Here is a 16,389-nt window from a genome sequence, read left to right as displayed (position 1 = left end):
GAAAAAGAGCTTTGGGGGGGGTTTGTTGGCTCCCGACTTCCCTTCAGGCTGGGGGGAGGTGTCATGCGTGGGGGGGGGTTCCCCGCCGGAGGGGCAGCGTGGGGCTCCCAGCTGCTTGGCTGCCAGCCCCCGGGCGGCACGGCGGCCTGGGAGAGACACAGCCGTGCGCCGGCGTGCCTCCTCGCTCCCGAAAAGGGAAGGTTTAATTAGCAAAAGCCCAATTACAGCTTGGTGAAATATTGCATGAAGTCCCTCTCAAGGACAGAGCACGCAGCATCCTTGGAGCGACCGTCTGTCTCCCTCGTTATCATTTTTCACCTTTGTCCAGGTCTTCCCCCAACTGCTGCCGAAGGCCAGAGGTGTCCGAGCGAACCCGGGCGATGCTGTTCCCCCCCTCTCCTACCGCCCGCGAGGGCTCGTCAGAGCCCCCAGAAACGGCACAAGTTAAACACTCGGCGCGAGCTCCTGCCTTCAAACTTTTTATTGATTTTACTAAAAAGCATAGGTAATTACTTTCCCGACAAAGACAGTAACGCAGTAATGGTAAGTTATAAATAACGATGAATAAATGATACACATTGGGAAAATATCATCCCGGCTGTTCACAGCCAGGGCTGAGAGCATAAAGAAAGGGCTGCAAGGAAAAGCCCGGGGGGAGCAAAAGGGCCACCGCGGGCTGGGACCGTTTTCGGAGCAGGGGATGGGTGCTGGTGCGTGGCAGAGCCCGGCTGCGCTGGGGGAAGGCGAGGGGGACCCTGCGCTGCCCACGCTGTGCTGGGAAATGTCCCCTCTGAGGGGGAAAGGGAGGAAATTTGGGGGGGAAATCAGGCTTTGGGGTTATGGCTGCTGACTTCGGCGAGGGGCTTCGCTTCACCAGGAGCCATCGGGGGTTTCCGTGGGGTGGGGAGGGGTTTGTGGCAATAAGGCACCTTTTAGAATTTTTTTTTTTTTTTTTTTTTACGATGGAAAAAGGGGAGAAAAACTTGTTTTGCCCGAACTCTGGACGCAGCTTTGCTGAGCGCTTTGCACCCTGGGCCACTTGGCAGGAGCCAAGCCCACGTCTAGGGAGCAGGAAGCCGAGGGCTCCCGCGGTCCTTGGGCCTCTGGCTCTCCCGGCGATCGATGGGATTTGGGCACTTAAAAGCTTTTAGGGACGGAGGCCAAGGTCGGCTCTCGTGCAGCAGGCGCACACGCGTGCTCTTCGCTCCCATCCTCTGCTCGGCACCTCTGCCAGCTCTGAAACCACCCATTTGTCCTCCGTGACGGAGGGATGGGAAGATCAACTCCATCTCGAACCACAATTTAAAAACTGCCGAGTATCTTCCCCGGCTGAAGCGTAGTAAACGTCGGGCAGCTCCGGGCTCAAACGCCCACGGCAGAGTTTTACCATTCAGGGGAAAACTGCTCTCTTGATTTAGACAGCCGGGGAGGGACCGCCGTTAATACCTCCCCCTTTTCCCTTACTCGAGCCGTGCGCTCCTATCTGCGCCGTGCTTTGGGTGCACGCAGCCCGTGAAGCGCGGGGAGTGCTCTGTAACATCGGCATCCGTGCTCTGCGGGGAGATATCCCCGGGGGGCTGGGGATCAGTTATCCCCGTGGGGATGGGGATCAGTTATCCCAGTGGGGATCAGTTATCCTGGTGAGGATGGGGATCAGTTAGCCCGGTGGGGATGGGGATCAGTTATTCCCGTGGGGATGGGGATGGGGATCAGTTATCCCCGTGGGGATCAGTTATTCCTGGGGGGATGGAGATCAGCTATCCCGGTGGGGACGCGGCTCGGCTGGACCACAGCATCCAAAGCAGGCGGTTGAGATGTCGCCCTCCCAGCCCGGGGTGGGAGCTGACACCGTCCCAGCGCTGGCTGAGCCACGACCAAACCGCAGCCCCGGCCCTTTGTAGGTGCCGGGACGGACGCAGCCCGCCGGTGTCACGGCTGACACTGGTGCAGGGGGATCAGGGAAGGGTGAATCAGCGCGGGGCCATGCAGGGCAGCGGGGCAGACTGAAGGGCTCGGGGACACGCGGGGCACGTGGCCGAGCGCTACGTGGATCTGGGGCTGTCTGGGAGCCGAGATTTCACTTGGGTTTTGGCCCCCAGACACCCTCAGGGCACCGACGGGGCCCGAAATTGCTGCTGGGCACCTACCTGGGGGAAGACTCAAAGCGCGCCAGAAGCACAGCTCGGGGGTAGGAGGGATCCGGCACTCCCCAAGCTCACAAACCCCTGATTTCCATTGCTATCAAAGTGTCCCGATCTGGTTTCGATTACACTCCTTGATTTCCATGCCTGTAATTTCTCCTAATGCCTCTCTCCATCCTCCCCCTCCCTTTTTCACTTGCTAATCCCCAGCCTGACGGCTCCCAGCCTCCCTCCCTCCCTTTTTCCTTTCTTTAACCGTCTTTCCAGCGTGATCCATCACCCTGACGGCAGCAGGGGGGATTCATGGTAGCGGCTGAGATGAATCTCTGGTTCCTTATAAGGACCGACCGAAGGAATCTCCGGCGAGCGGAGACCACGATGTCCGGGAAACTCGATCCCTCCTCGGGACGGAGCCATGGCAAAATCGCGAGACAATAAAAATAGACCGTGGTTTCCCTCCCTGAGAAAGCAGCAAGATTTTGTACGATTTAAAATAACACTGGCAGGGCCAGACAGGGGGGAGAAAATCGCTCCTTGTGGCACATATAATAAAGGACGTAAATATGTCAGCGGCAGCAACATTATCAATATTTTTCTGCTTAAGGTATTGATTGATTCCACATGCCAGGGGCAGGGCTGGCTTTCTTCTCACCAGCCTGGCTTTTGGGAACTGATTGATTCAGTTTTGTTGCTGATGGATCAAGAATTCTGCTGTTAGGAGGAAATGAATGTCAAATCTGTCGTGGCATCGATAAGGACGGAGCAAGGCAGACGGTGTGGGCTGAAGCAGGATTGGGGGGGGGTATTTTTTTCCTTGACTCATAGCTGGGTTTTTTTCTGATTATATTTTTTTATTTTGGGAGTGGACATTTGTTTTAATTGCTCTAATGCTGAGCCAGTTTAGAATAGAATAGAATAGGATAGAATAGAATAGGATAGAACAGAACAGAACAGAACAGAACAGAATAGAATAGAATAGAATAGAATAGAATAGAATAGAATAGAATAGAATAGAATAGAATAGAATAGAATAGAATAGAATAGAATAGAATAGAATTTCAGTTGAAAGGGACTAGATCAGTACAATGATCTAGTCCAAGTGTGGGATGCTTTTCCAACTGGTTTTCAGAGTGTGCGTAGCCCAGACAAGATCCAGTGGGGTTCTTTGCCTCCCTCTTCCCTTCCTCCAGCATCTGTCCCACACCAAGCAGGGATGATACTAGTGGTTGTGCTACAAATATCACCTGCTAACTCTGCCGTGCCTCAGTTTCCCCATGTGTAAAGCAGGGAAGCTGATCCCTGCCTCTCTCACCGATATCTGGAAAGTTCAGCTGTTTATTTGCCAAGTGCCCAGAGATACTGGGGCTCTGTTTATTAATTGGTGAAACTGGAAATGTCAGTTTGCAGATCAGGGTGATTTCTGCTCTGCCGGTCCCAGGGCTGTTTCCAGGCTCCGTACAGGCGCATGGGCAGGGTGCCATGAGGACGGGGACATCCGGCCATCCCGGCCAGGTACCGCAGCCCCGGGAGGTCGCTCAGCTTTGCCGGGGCTGGGCAGCCGTCCGCACTTCTCCCCAGCCAAACGTCAGAAAACCCAGAGGGCATCCGGGCAGGAAAGCTTTGCCCCCACTCCTGCCTGCTCCTGGCTGCCAGGAAACCGCCGAAGCTCCTATTTGGGGCCGAGATTCCCCTCTTTGCTCCCCAAAACCTTTGCTACCAGAGTCACGAACACGTCGGCCGCCGTCCCACCGCAGCCACCTGCACCTTCGCACCGGCCGCTTCCCGCGGCTCGGCCCCATCCCGGCCCTCTTCCGACAGCAAGATCCATCGCTGCGACCGCCCCGCCGCTCATCACTCATCCTGCCTCCCCGGGGCACCGGCCCGAAAGGTCACGGGGTTTAAATCACCTCCGTCTCCCCCTTCCTGGCAGAGAGCAAAGGGGGGGTGGCTGGTTTGGGGCAGGAAGAAAGGGGCAGGGGCTGGGGAGGGGGGTCCGAGCCCCTTCCTGGAGCGTGACGAGGTTTCCACGAGGTTGGTCCAGGGAAGCGCAGCTCCGGCAGCGCCGGGGCGAGGGGTGAGCCAGCCTGATGGTTGTCATCTGCCGGGGCTGGGCACAACAGCTGCAACGCTCCAGCCCCATTTATTTTCCTTCTCCCTGGGGGTCCCCCGAGTCCCCTGTTTGGTTTCGCTCTCGCTGAAGTTGCTGGTGAAATCTTCATCGTCCGCTGAGCAGGGCTGGAGGGAATGAAATGCCCTTCCCACGCCTTCCTCCATCCCCACGGAGACCCCGGTGCCCCCTGACACCATCCAGCCCAGCCCAGCACCTCTTCCCTGCTCGGGAAAGGGAAATGATGAATCCCTCCTCCCGGAGCCTTTTTTCCCAAGATTTCCTCAAAGCCAGGTAATAAACTCCACCAGATTACAGCTTCCTAACGAACTCAGACCTCTCCTCGCAGTGACTGTCCATCACAGCACCTAAAGCCCTTCGGTGCCGGATGGTGCCCTGCCCTCATGGATGTGGGGCAAACCTGAGCAGAGGCAACTCAATTATAATCCCATTTTCTCCTTTTATACACCCAAATCACACAGCCCGCGAGAGTGGAAGGAGAAAGCGGGGTACTGCGGTGTCAGAGGGCTCCTGTCTCCTCTGCCTTTCATTAAAATGCAAAACATTTTGGAGCACTTAGGGGGAAACAAAGAGATCCAGATTGCTGCCTTCATTTTCCTAGGATAATGATGTCGTCGATGATGTCAGCTAACGGGGGGGTCTCGAGTGACCCCCGGTGGCCCCGTTCCTCAGATCGCCATGTGGTTCCTCCAGCCCCGTCTCCCTGATGGATGGCCCTATCCCATCGCCTTTAGCGAGGGCAAAAGGTGCTGCCTGCTCCTCCCCCCGGGATTTGGGGGGACTTTGGGCTTTCGCTGCCTGGGCCGGGTCGGAGGATGCTCTTCCACCCGTGGGGTCGGTACAGCCCAAACCTTCGCTTTCATCAAGGGATACAGCTTTCTGGGAGCCGTCTGGCCGCATTTCCCTTCGCTGCCTTCTCCGCACTCCAGTCCACGCTCGCCCTGGCAGATGCCGTCTGTCCGTCCGTCCATCCACCCGGCACGGCGGGCGCGATGCTCACCAGCATCCAGCGCTTTCCTCCCGCACCCACCCAGCGCTCCCCGGCTGCCAGGGGATTTGGCCCTGGCAGAGCTGCCGAACCGGGCTCCTCGCAGAGCTACGGAAAGGGAGAACGGGGAAGGAGAGGAGGCCGGGGCCAGGATTGCAAATGCAGCGCGAGCTGCCACTCAGAGATACTGTCCCCATGGCAACTGCTTCCAGCGCCCGGCTGCAGCATCCTCTCCTTTTCATCTCCTCCTCTGCCCATCTGTGCACAAAAGCGGGGCAGGAAACCTCCTGGGGAGGGTGGAGGGGGCTGGCGTGGGGCTGGGGGCTGCGAGGAGAGGTGGGAAATCGGGGGGTTTCTGCCCGGAGAGCTGTGGGGCAGAGCCAGTTTGGGGGCCAGCAGAGCCATCACCCCCCCCCGCTGCAGCCCCACGTGCTCTTCCAGGAGACACTGGGTGACCAGACCCCAAACACTTCCCTGCACCTCTCCTCTGCCAGCCCCAGGATGCTGCTTTGGGGACAACCTGGGGTTTAAGCCTTTACATCACCCAATAGAGCCCCCTCCCCTTACTTTTCCCCAAATTTCCCATTTCTCCAAAATCTCCCATTTTGGAGGATGCTGGGGCCCTACACAGCCTGAGCTGATGACCCCAGCAGCAGTCAGATCCCCCGGAGATGAGAAGCCCTGCGGGGTCTGAGCCCAGCTGGACCGAATTCGGGGTGCTTAAGGCAGGTGGGAGACAGGAGGTGATGCTGGGAGGGCAAAGGCTTTGCACCTGCCATAAAAGCAAAACTTTTCTCACTGTTATTGGGATGTTGTTCCAGAAAGCTCACAGGTTTCTCACTCTGCCCTTTGGAAAGTGTTGAAGGTTGGAGCCTCAGAGCTGTGGTGGGCCCTTCCTGGGGCTCGGCTGGATGCATTAACCAGCAGCGACGTGGTTGGGAGAAATGCATTTCCATCCATCTCCCCATCTGATCAGCGCCTGGCAGCGAAGTGCTCATCAAGGTGAAGGGTGGGAGTGCGATGGGGAGAGGGGCTTCTCTGCGCCTTCCAGGCTCGTTAATATTCCTGCGGGGAATAAACCTTCAAGGAGAATTACTGCCCTGTGCTGGGGAAGGAGCAGGCTGGGGGTGACGGATCTGGAATCCCCCCACGCTGGGGCAGGGGGTGAAGCAGGAGCTGTCATCCCTGGGGAAATGCCAAGCTGGGGCCAGGTCTGACTTCTTCCACCAGCAAAGCAGATGCTTGAGGCTTCCTGCAGCTCATCCATACGGGATCTGGTAGAAATGAGCCCAGGGATGAGGAGGGCACGTGATGAAGGCTGAGCTGCAGCGGGTGAGCACCGTGTGCTGGTGTGAGCCTGGGACGGCGGCTCTCGTCCCCGTTAGGCTGAGCCCAGCGCGGCTCTGGAGCGGGTGCTCGGTGCGGCGGCTGCTTCCCCCCTCCCCGTGTGTCCCTGGAGCCTCTTCCCAGCAACTCTGATTGAATCAGAAGGGAGCTAATTTCCCAGTCTGCTGAGATGATGAGGTAAACTAATTGCTGCCTTCATTCCCTATGCAAATCAGCCAGCCGCTGGCCCTCGCAACAAAGCCCAGAGCATCTGCAGGAGCGGGCTGAAAGCGGGGCCGGGAGCTGCCCAGCTCTCCCCTTTCGGGTGGGAGCTGCTGGGCTTCACGCACCGACTTCTGCTGACCCAGCACAGCTGCACGCATAGCATCCATACGTGCCCCGTGTGCGTGGTGCCCACAGCTCCGCTCCCTGCCCAGCTCCTGCCCCTCAGCTCAGTCCACTCAGTTACGGTGTTTGGTTTTCCGAAGTGAACTGTTTCCCCGGGGGTTGTGGCAGGTTTAGTGGCTGTTTGCCGGGGAGTCGGCTGCACGTATAGAGCAGTGCCGAGGAGGGAAAGGAAGGAAATCGTACATTGCAAACATCTTGTGCTCTGGAAATCAGGTGAGAGCTCTATAAAGGTCAGATAAATGAAGATCAATTGGATCAGGGTAATCTGATTGGGATGAGCAGCGCTGTCTCCGCAGGGAAGCGGGCCTTTCAGACCTGCTGGAATTCTCCAAGTAAGTAAACAACACCGAGGACAAGGAGGAAATTGGTAAAGGTAATTTTATTCTGGCTTCTAGAAGGGTTTTAATGAGGTCCATAACATGACAGCGATATGGAAACGCGGCTGGCACTTGCAACGGTGGGCTGGGCAAGTGAGAGAGCAGAAAATCCAGCCGGGAGAACCAATGCCTGTTCTGGGGTGAGCATCTCCTGGGCGTGCTTGGTGGATGTGGCACGGCCAAGGCAACCAGCCCCGGGATGCTTTAAATGGGACCGCAGCTCGGGATGCACGTGGAGGTGGATCCCTCCAACCCCTGGGGTCTGCACCCCGGTTTAGTGACCTGGGGAGGTCCTGTGCTGGGCTGGCAGGGGCTCTGCCGGCCCCGTGGGACGGGGAAATGCGAGGGCAGGAGGCTTTCACATCTCTATAAACTGCGGGTGGTTTGCTCCAAGGTCTCCCAGACCTGCACAGCCCCGTGCTCGCCGCTTCGGAGGAGCAGGGGTGGGACGCCCGGGCTGCGAGGCTGAGCCTTCAGACTCCCCGGGGACACGCGAGACATGCTGAAAGCAAACAAACCATTATCTGCCGTTCCTGTCGCCAAAAGCCTTCCCCTGCGTCCGCTCAGCCGCGCACAAACAGCACAACAAACGAGCACACGTGTGCGGGGCGGGAGGTGAGGGCTGGGGGAGCCGCTGTCCCCAAGACTGCCCGGGTTTGGGGTTTGGGCTGAATTTCTGCTGAATCGGCTAAGCCGAGCGCAGGAAAGCTGGGAGATTTGGGGAAACGCTCTCAAAGCCAGCAGGATGGAGAGGAGGAGGAGGAGGAGGGTGTGATGCTCAATGTGCGGGGCAGGGGGTGAGCTCGGGGGCCGGGTTTTGGCTGAGATGTAGGTCATAGCTGGGGACGAGCATCCCGGCGTGTAGATGCAGGGAATTAAACCAAGCCCCTATTTCAGCTCCGGTGCTGAGCTGAAGGTGGTAAGAGCACCTCAGGGTGGCTTTTCCTCACCCACCTCCCGTCCCCGGGGACGGGAAGGGGCAGGGGACCCATTTGCCATGGCTCTGGGGGTGCTGGTGGCCGGCTGAGCCCCCAGGTCACCTCCTGCCCACTCCCAGCAGGGCTGGGGGCCGCGGAGCCCCTTGTTTTGCCCCGTGGGTGCTGCTGGCGGCCCCGGCTGAGGAAGGGATGGATGTGGCAGCCCCGGCTGAAACCTGAGCTGCGGCCACTGGCAGTGACGGATCGGCTGGGGGCTGGCTGCTGCTTTTGAAAATCTCCTTGTTTTAAAAGCATTACGGCTCCCTGGCTAATAAAGCGAGGGATTTGCTGAAGCCGCTTGAGGTCCCATTTTCTCTGGAACCCATTTCCATGGCATGAATCACCGAGTGGAATGAACTCAATTAGTTCAGACAGAGGCAGGAGATAAATCAGGGTCCCATTAGGAAACCCTGAGGTTAATTTATGGCCTCGAGCAGCGCTGGCTGTCTACCTTCTCTCCCCATATGCAACCCGCTCCAGAGCAAGCGGAGAAGCAGAGCGGGATCGCTGTTATCTTTCCCCGTGGTGGAAGATGCACTGGAGTTATTCAACCAGCTCTCAGACCTCGCCTTGAGCAGATGACCCAGAAACAGAGAAGCGGAGCAGCTTTCCTCGCAGGGAGCCTCATTCACCCGTTTGCTCATTCATCCATTTCAGGTTTCCTGCGAAGGGATGCTTGGAAGAAAGCCGTAGCCTTTCAGGAAATCTGGGCTGGAGCTTCCCTCCCAGTAGCCTGGATGCTGGAGCTTTTGTGCTGTTGAATCCATAGATAGGTGATAAGCTCCTCGGGCCGTATCCTGCTTCCCCCGCTTGCGGTCTCAGGGGTGCTTGTTGGGCGATTGGATCCCTGGCAGCAGCAGAGGTGCTGGGGATGCAGGGAGGGCTCCGGGAGGGGGAACGTGAACCTGGATTTGGTCTCTCTGACCGATCTGTCAAGGCTTGAACCAGCAGAGAGGCTGATGGGTGCTCAGCGCGTGCTCTGGAAGCTGCAGCTCTACCCTGGGCATCAGACCGAGATGCTTCTATGAATAATGCAGCTGCTCTGATCTCCTTCCAGTCAACGGAGAGGGACAGGAACCTTCCGGGGACAATTTATGTCTTAGATGGGCTGAATCATTGCCCGGGAAGAAAGAGGCATCTCCATCCCTTGCTGAGGGATCTTAATGCAGCCAACTGCTCAGAGCAGCACCGTGGCAGCTCAGGAGGAGGATTTGTCTTTGTGCACGCACCCAACGTCACTTACGGCCCTGAGCCAGGATATTCCAGGGCGTGCAAATGCCAAAAACCTGCCCGTTGCCATACAGCCAACAGGAAAGCCCTTGGAAAAGCCACTGACCGTCTCGGGGTGCTTTAGCCCTGGACCTAAACTTCTCCACAAGTGGCTTCCCCGGAGCAAAAAAGCAGCTTTTTCCACACTTGTTTTCACCAGAAGGTGCCTGGGCGTCCTGCCAGAGCATCCCCGGTGCCGATGCGGGGCGTTCCCGGCCCTTGGAGGCTGCAGGCTGTGGTGGTCCCAGGGGGATCAGCTCCGCAGCTCGGGCTCCGGAGGTGGTTTTGCTCTGGAGGTCCCTGGCTGCTGTCACTGAGTTTGAAAAGAAACCACTGAGCACTAATGGGCTTCTTCAGACGAGTCCTCCCGGGAACACGCGAGCAGGGTGCTGCCTGCTTTGTTCGCAATGTGCAGAATAAAAAATAAACAGAGAGTGCATTTGAAACACCGGCATCCCAGGGATCTGATTACAGAGCACCCCGCTCCCTTCCTCCCACCCGCTCCAGTGCAGCCTTGCGTTGCAGCTCCGAAGGCTCTTGGGGAGCAGGAGATGTGGCAGAGGGACCTTCGGCACCGGCCCCACCGTAACCCGAGCGATGGGGTGCGGGGTGCCGTTGGGGTGGCTGGGGCCCGGCGGGCAGAAGCAGACCCTGGCCCCATCCTGGCGTGGGGCTGGGCACTTCTGGGCTCGGGGCATCCCTCAGCCAAGCTGGGTCCCTGAGGCTGCACAGGTGGGATGATGGGGAACTCCACTGGAAAACTGCTTTTTCCCACAACATCCTTTCTCTTTCTAAGAGAAGTATTTGAAAACAAAACAACCCATTGCCCTCTACCCAAGCCCACAAATTCAGAGCTTTCGGTTGCTTTTGGCTAGAAGGCTTTGCTGAGGATGGGGACGTGATCCACTGCGGCAGATCCCGTGTCTGCAGCTCGAGCGCTTGGCTGGATTATTCCACATCAGCAGCTTGCCCCAAACGTGGCGGCTGTTCCCTGCTCCGGTTTTCTGACATCCCTCTCGGTGGGTTTTTCTGTCTGCTGCTGCTGTTCAGCCAGGCAGCTCGGAAAGTTTGTCGTGATGCTTTCTGCGGGTTGCCCCGGGTCGAAGGCAGCTGCTGGGCCGTGGGCTGCTCTCCTGCGTCTTCGGCTCACGGGAGGTTTGTGCGGGACATCCAGGGTAGGGAAATGGTGCTGAGGCTGCGGGGCGCGGGCGGGGGAGCTGGCAGCATGGCTGTTAGTCCGTCTGCTCCCGTGCTGCTTCATCTTTGGGGTTCAGCACCGCAGGTCTCCCCCCCCCGCCGTGGTGCCCGTGCGGTTCTGCCCCCCCGGTGACGGCCGCAAAGGAGCCGCGAAGCCCCGTGAGCAGGGACCTGCTCCCGCTTGGGATGGGGGGCTGCACCCAGCCCTGCTAACGCCCTCCTGCAAACTGCGTTTCCAGCACCTCCAAAGGATATTAAAATTAAAACAAACCATCCTGCGTGCTTTTTACCCGCACGATTGCATTTAATTAAAAAAATGAAAAAAGGAATCTGGGCAATACTTCCGTCTGTACGGAGCTTTGGTGAAGGCTTTGCTCGCTCTGCACGGAAACCCCGGAGCCCAAAGCGCTTTGAGCAGCGAGTTGCTCTCCCTGGCTCTAACCGCGTCTGTTGGGCAGAAAGCAGCTCAGGCACGTTCCTCTCGAGGGAAACCTTCCCCCCGGCATCTCCTCCGTCCTGGCCCGGGCTCCTCCGAGGATGCGATGGCCCCTTGAATCCGGCAATGCCGTGGGGGGGACGCCCACCTTCGCCCCCTCGCAGACTGACACGGTCCTGCTTTCTCTGCGCCGTCACGGCCCGGGGGAGGCGGCCGGGGGGGGTCACAGTAAAACAGGAAACCTTGGGGAAATCTCCGGTGAACGTGTCCGGGGCTGGAAGCGGAGGAAGCCCAGTGGGCTCGGCCGTGCACGTACCGGGGAGCGGCCTCCCCATGGCGGGCAGCTAACCCGGGGGGCTGGGCAGGGCAGGGGGGGCTTGGGCGATCCGCTGCGAGTTCCCAAAGGTTTTAAAGCCCGGAGGGGGATGCGGGGAAAAGCAGCAGCTTTGCTCCCGGCTCCTCTGGAAAGAGCATCTCCCCGCGGCAGGGCTGCCTTGCCCGGGAAGAGCCATAAAAAGGGGGGTGCGGGGTGCCCTCCACGGCCAGGCGGAGGTGGCGGCTCGGGTGGAACACGTTCCCCACAGCCCAGCCTCGCGCGGGCAGCTGAGCATCGCCGGGCTCGGGGAGCGCTGCCTCATCCCAGCCAGCCCGGGGGGCTCCCCCATCCGTCTGGGGGGGAGTGGAGCTGCCGGTGGCCGCGTTGGTGTCACCGTGCTCTGGGGTCACCATCGTGGCAGCGGGAAGGATGGGGTGGGGGGGTGCAGGAGGGAGGAAGGTGATGCCACCCCGACTCCCGGGCGAAGGCAGAGCCGGAGGCAGCGGGGAGGGTCACGTCTGGAGGGGTGACGTGTATCTACCGAGGCATAAACCTCCGTAACGCCCCGCGGCCGGGCCAGACCCACGGCGTGCACCGCACGTGGGGGAGACGCTGCCCCAAGCCCTCGCGCTGAGAACCCCCAAACCTCCCCCCGCAGCCCCGCTCCCCCCGCGACGCGCTGCAAGTGGCGTTTTGAACAGCCACGCTCTCGATATTTATTAGCCCTCATAAAACCTCCATTCAAAGGCCCCGGGGAGCAAATCTGGTGCAGTGCAGACTTCCGAGACAGCACCCGGGGAAATAACCGCCCGGCGGGGAGGTTTGGGCGAAGCTGGGGGGGGGTGGGATGGGAGGAAGGGGGGGCAGTTCCTATCAGGGCAAAAATTCCCTCCGGTCTTTTTTTTTGGCTTTTATTATTTACTTAGCAGCTTTTGTTTAAACCTTTTTACTGTGTGTATAAAGAGGCTGGGAGCATCGCTCTGCTTTGATGGCCGTCGGCGTCCCCGGGCGGATCAGCTCCCCGAGCGGCTGCTCCCAGAGGCGTGAGGGCGGTTTGAGCGGGGTGGGCTCAGCCCCCGTCTCTCCTCACCCAAAGCCCCATGCGAGGAGGGTGCAGGTCCCGGACCCGGTAGCGTTCGTGAAACCTGGCTGCTCCCGAGCCACGTCCCGGCGAGCGATGGGATGGGAAAGAGCAGGGGGGTGGGGGTCTCCCCTGGGTGCTGCTTGCGCCTGGGTCAGGTCCATCATGCTATGGGTCCTGAGTGATGCTGGGACACTCATAAACCCCCGACCCCCCGGCAGGATCCGGCCCCCCAGGACCCACCTTTCTGGGTGTTCAACAGCCCCCCCAGCCCCCCTCCGGCAGCCTCAGCCTCCCTCCTGCCAGACCCGGGAAAATGCTCTAAGTGAGGGATCAGCTTTGGGAGAGGGGAGAGCAGAGGTCCGTGCGATCCATCTATTTAACTGGCAGCGACCACAAGGCTTAATTGAATTAAATGATTTAAGGATTTCCCCTTCGCTGCAGGGGAGGTGAGGAGGAGCTGGTGGCTGCATCCGTGTCCCGGCTTCGTGCAAGCTCCCTGGGACGGGGGTTTCTGCTCCCCCCCCGCACTGCAGCACCTTCACGGACCACTCATCCTTCATCCCAGCAGGAAAAAGAGACTTTCGCTTTTGCTTCCTCCCCTGCGCAGCAATGGCCGGTGCTGGGAGCAGCTGCCTGGGCCCACAGATTTGGCTTTGCAAGGTGAGGGCTGGGTGCCCCCCCGCGCTGCCCCCAGCCCCTCTCGTTAGCTCTGCCGCCCACCTGGCCACGGCGCAATTAGCAGCAGTTTGAACACCGAGCTGCATCCCTCGTGCAGAGCTGGAGCAGAGCCCAGCAATGAGCCCCCCAGCTGGGACCAGCACCCCAGCTCCTGCTCTCCTTCGTGGCTGTGTCGGTGTGACCCCCCCACACACAACCCCCCCCGCAGGGGCCTGGGGGAGCTGCCCCCCCCCCCCAAAATGCCTCTGCTGGAGGTTGCACAGCTGCGCCCCAAGCTGGGGTCCCCCCCCACCCTGTCCCGGTGCTGTGGGGACCCCCCCTCAGCAGCCATGGGGCGGGGGGGCCGTGTGTCAGCTCTCTGGCGGGACAGGTCTCCTCCAGGACGCGGCTGGGTCAGAGCCCGTGGTGTCTGTCCTGGGGGGGCCTTTCCCCAGCACCGGGCTGAGCTCCCCAGCCTGGGGGACGCGGCTCCCATCCCTCAGCGGTGCAGCGTGTCCCCAGCGTGTCCCCGCTGCCACAACGTCCCCGTGCCGCGGTGGCGAGGGCTGACCCCAGCAGGGACGCGGTGCCCGGGCGGTGTCTCCGGAGGAGCAGATGAATCCAGGCCTTCCCTGGGGCTGAGCCCCCCCGCTCCGTCCCCGGGACCCGCGCACCCCCGAAGGTCTGGCTCCAATAAACTTCAAAGTCTCCTCCGTGGGCAGCCATTAGCTGAAGTGTTTTTTCATCTCCGTTCCGTGGTCGGATTCATTATCCCTGCTTGTCGCTGCCAAGGCTTCCCCAGATCGCGGGGGGCAGGGGTGCCGGGGGGGGCTGGGGGCAGCCCCCCGCCTCGCCTGGGGCAGCTTCGCAGCTCTGCCCGTCGCAAAGCAAAGCGGGGGGACGGGGCAGGATACGGCCTCGCCGTGCACGGCTGGGTTTGGGGACAGCCGGGAGTTATCCCATGGCTGAGAGCACTGGGGGGAGCTGGGAACCGGGGTGGGGGGGGGGATGCATTCCCCAGAGCCCCCCCAGCTCCATCCCAGTTCAGCAGATTCTTTGCCCGCCCGGCTTTGGGGATGTTTCAGTAGCCGCTTTCAGTCGATGTGAACTTTGCTGCAGGGTTGGGAGCCCGGCTGTGGGGCTGAGCCCCCCCGGGGCTGCGTGCCCAGCGTACCCCCCCTGCACCCAGCCGGCCCCCACCGCTCAGCCCACAAAGAACTGCCTTTCGCAGCATCTCTTCCCCGATGCTCTGTGATCTGTCTGAGCACAGCTGAGTTAAGGATGGATTCGTACGGCCCCCGAGCTGCCTCTTTCCCAGTATCCGCGAATTAAACATTATGTGTGTCAGCGGGGAATTTAGGGAATCAATTGGCAGACAATTAAAGTGCATTGAAATTTGGGTGTATGGAGAAATAGGCAGCAAAAAGGTTTAATCTCGAAGAGCTCCCGGTGCCAGGGAATGAAAACGCTGGGAGAGAGCCATGGGGGAAGTAATACCTGGGGAGCGATGGAGATGCATTTGGCAGAGAAAGCCCCCAGCTTTTTAGAAGCCGGAGGAGTTAAAGGGAAGGGCTGGGGGCGATGGGGCGCTTGGCCGGGGGCTGCCAGACCCCCCACGGGCCCCCCGGCCGGGCTGCTGAAGCCAGCGGTGGGGCAGGTGGTGCCGGCGGGCAAGGAGCAGGGGCTGGGTGACCCCCCGATGCCTGCAACCCCCCCCAGTGCCCGCAACCCCCCCCCAGTGCCTGCAACCCCCCCCAGTGCCTGCAACCCCCCCCAGTGCCCGCAACCCCCCCCCAGTGCCCGTAACCCCCCCCCCCAGTGCCTGTAACCCCCCCCCAGTGCCTGTAACCCCCCCCCCAGTGCCTGTAACCCCCCCCATGCCCTCAACCCCCCCCCCATGCCCACATCCCCCCGCTCGGCTCTTGCTGCCAGCACTGGCGGTTCCTGCCCCGAGTCCCAGCGGAGGGGCCCTGCGGTTTGTCCCCCCCAGCGCTCTGCCTGCAGCCCGGGGCTGCCTGACCTCGCCGGCGGTTCGGGGTGGTTTCTTTTGACGGCAGCTTCCACAAAGCGCCGGATTGTTCCCCCCCGGCAGCCGGCAGCGTTGCTGCCTGCTCTGAGATGGTGGGGGGGGGAGCGGGGGGAGGCTTTTTTTCCAGGGAGCCGCTCCAGAGATGCCCCCGCACCCGGCACTGCCCGTCTGGCTGCTGGCTCGCTGCGTTGGCACAGCCCGGCACGGCACAGCCTGGCGTGCTCAGCCCGCTTTGGCCGGGGTGAGGATGCTCTGGCCGGTACTGCTTCTCCGAGGGGTCACACTCACCGGGGACACATCTTGGGGGGTGCCGTGCAGCATCCCCCCCCCCATCCCTCCTGCACAGGGGGATGCTGGGGACGAGTTGACCTTGGCGGGGGGGGGGACCATGCCAAGGACAAGGTCACGCACGTGCGCGGGCAGCGCGGCAGCCTGGCTCAGCGGCGCGAGGGGACGCGGGAACCTTCGCCGGGGCCGATGGATCTGGTGGCTCGGAATAGCCGGGCCACGCTGGGGAGGCATCCGCTGGGGTCACGCAGACAAGAGCAAGCACCTGGGGCTAATTGCATTAAATAAATGAGTAATTAAGGACATTACAGGAAGACTAAAACATCCCAGACCTCCTCCTGACCCCCTCGTAGTTCCCCTGGAAACAACTGCCTGGCCGGCAGGTCCGGGGTGCTCGGCCCGGCTGTTCCCAGCGGGATGGGGGACATCGGGGTGCGGGGCACGCGGGACTGAAGCGCTGTTGTCCCGGAGGCGGATGGGCTGCAGCAGGGAGGGCAGGATTTGTCCCCGTGCGGGATGCGGCGCACACCGAGCCCAGCCTGTCCTGTCCCTCTGGGAGGGTTTGGGCTCAGGGCTGGGGAGCCCCGAGTCGGGGAGAGCGATGGGGCTGGCGGGACACGGCAGTCTGGGTCCGGGACCACCGGGATGCACCAACCGCGTCCCCCCCAGACCCGACCCCCGCCCTGCTCTGAGCCGTGCACAAACCACCAGGAGGGTTTTCCTCCCTGTGGGCACCCCGGCAGCAGAGACCCCCGCCAAATCCCAGCC

Source organism: Balearica regulorum, chromosome 24, assembly GCF_011004875.1.
Source record: "Balearica regulorum gibbericeps isolate bBalReg1 chromosome 24, bBalReg1.pri, whole genome shotgun sequence".
Classification (NCBI taxonomy): domain Eukaryota; kingdom Metazoa; phylum Chordata; class Aves; order Gruiformes; family Gruidae; genus Balearica; species Balearica regulorum.
Note: the sequence above shows the minus strand (reverse complement) of the source record.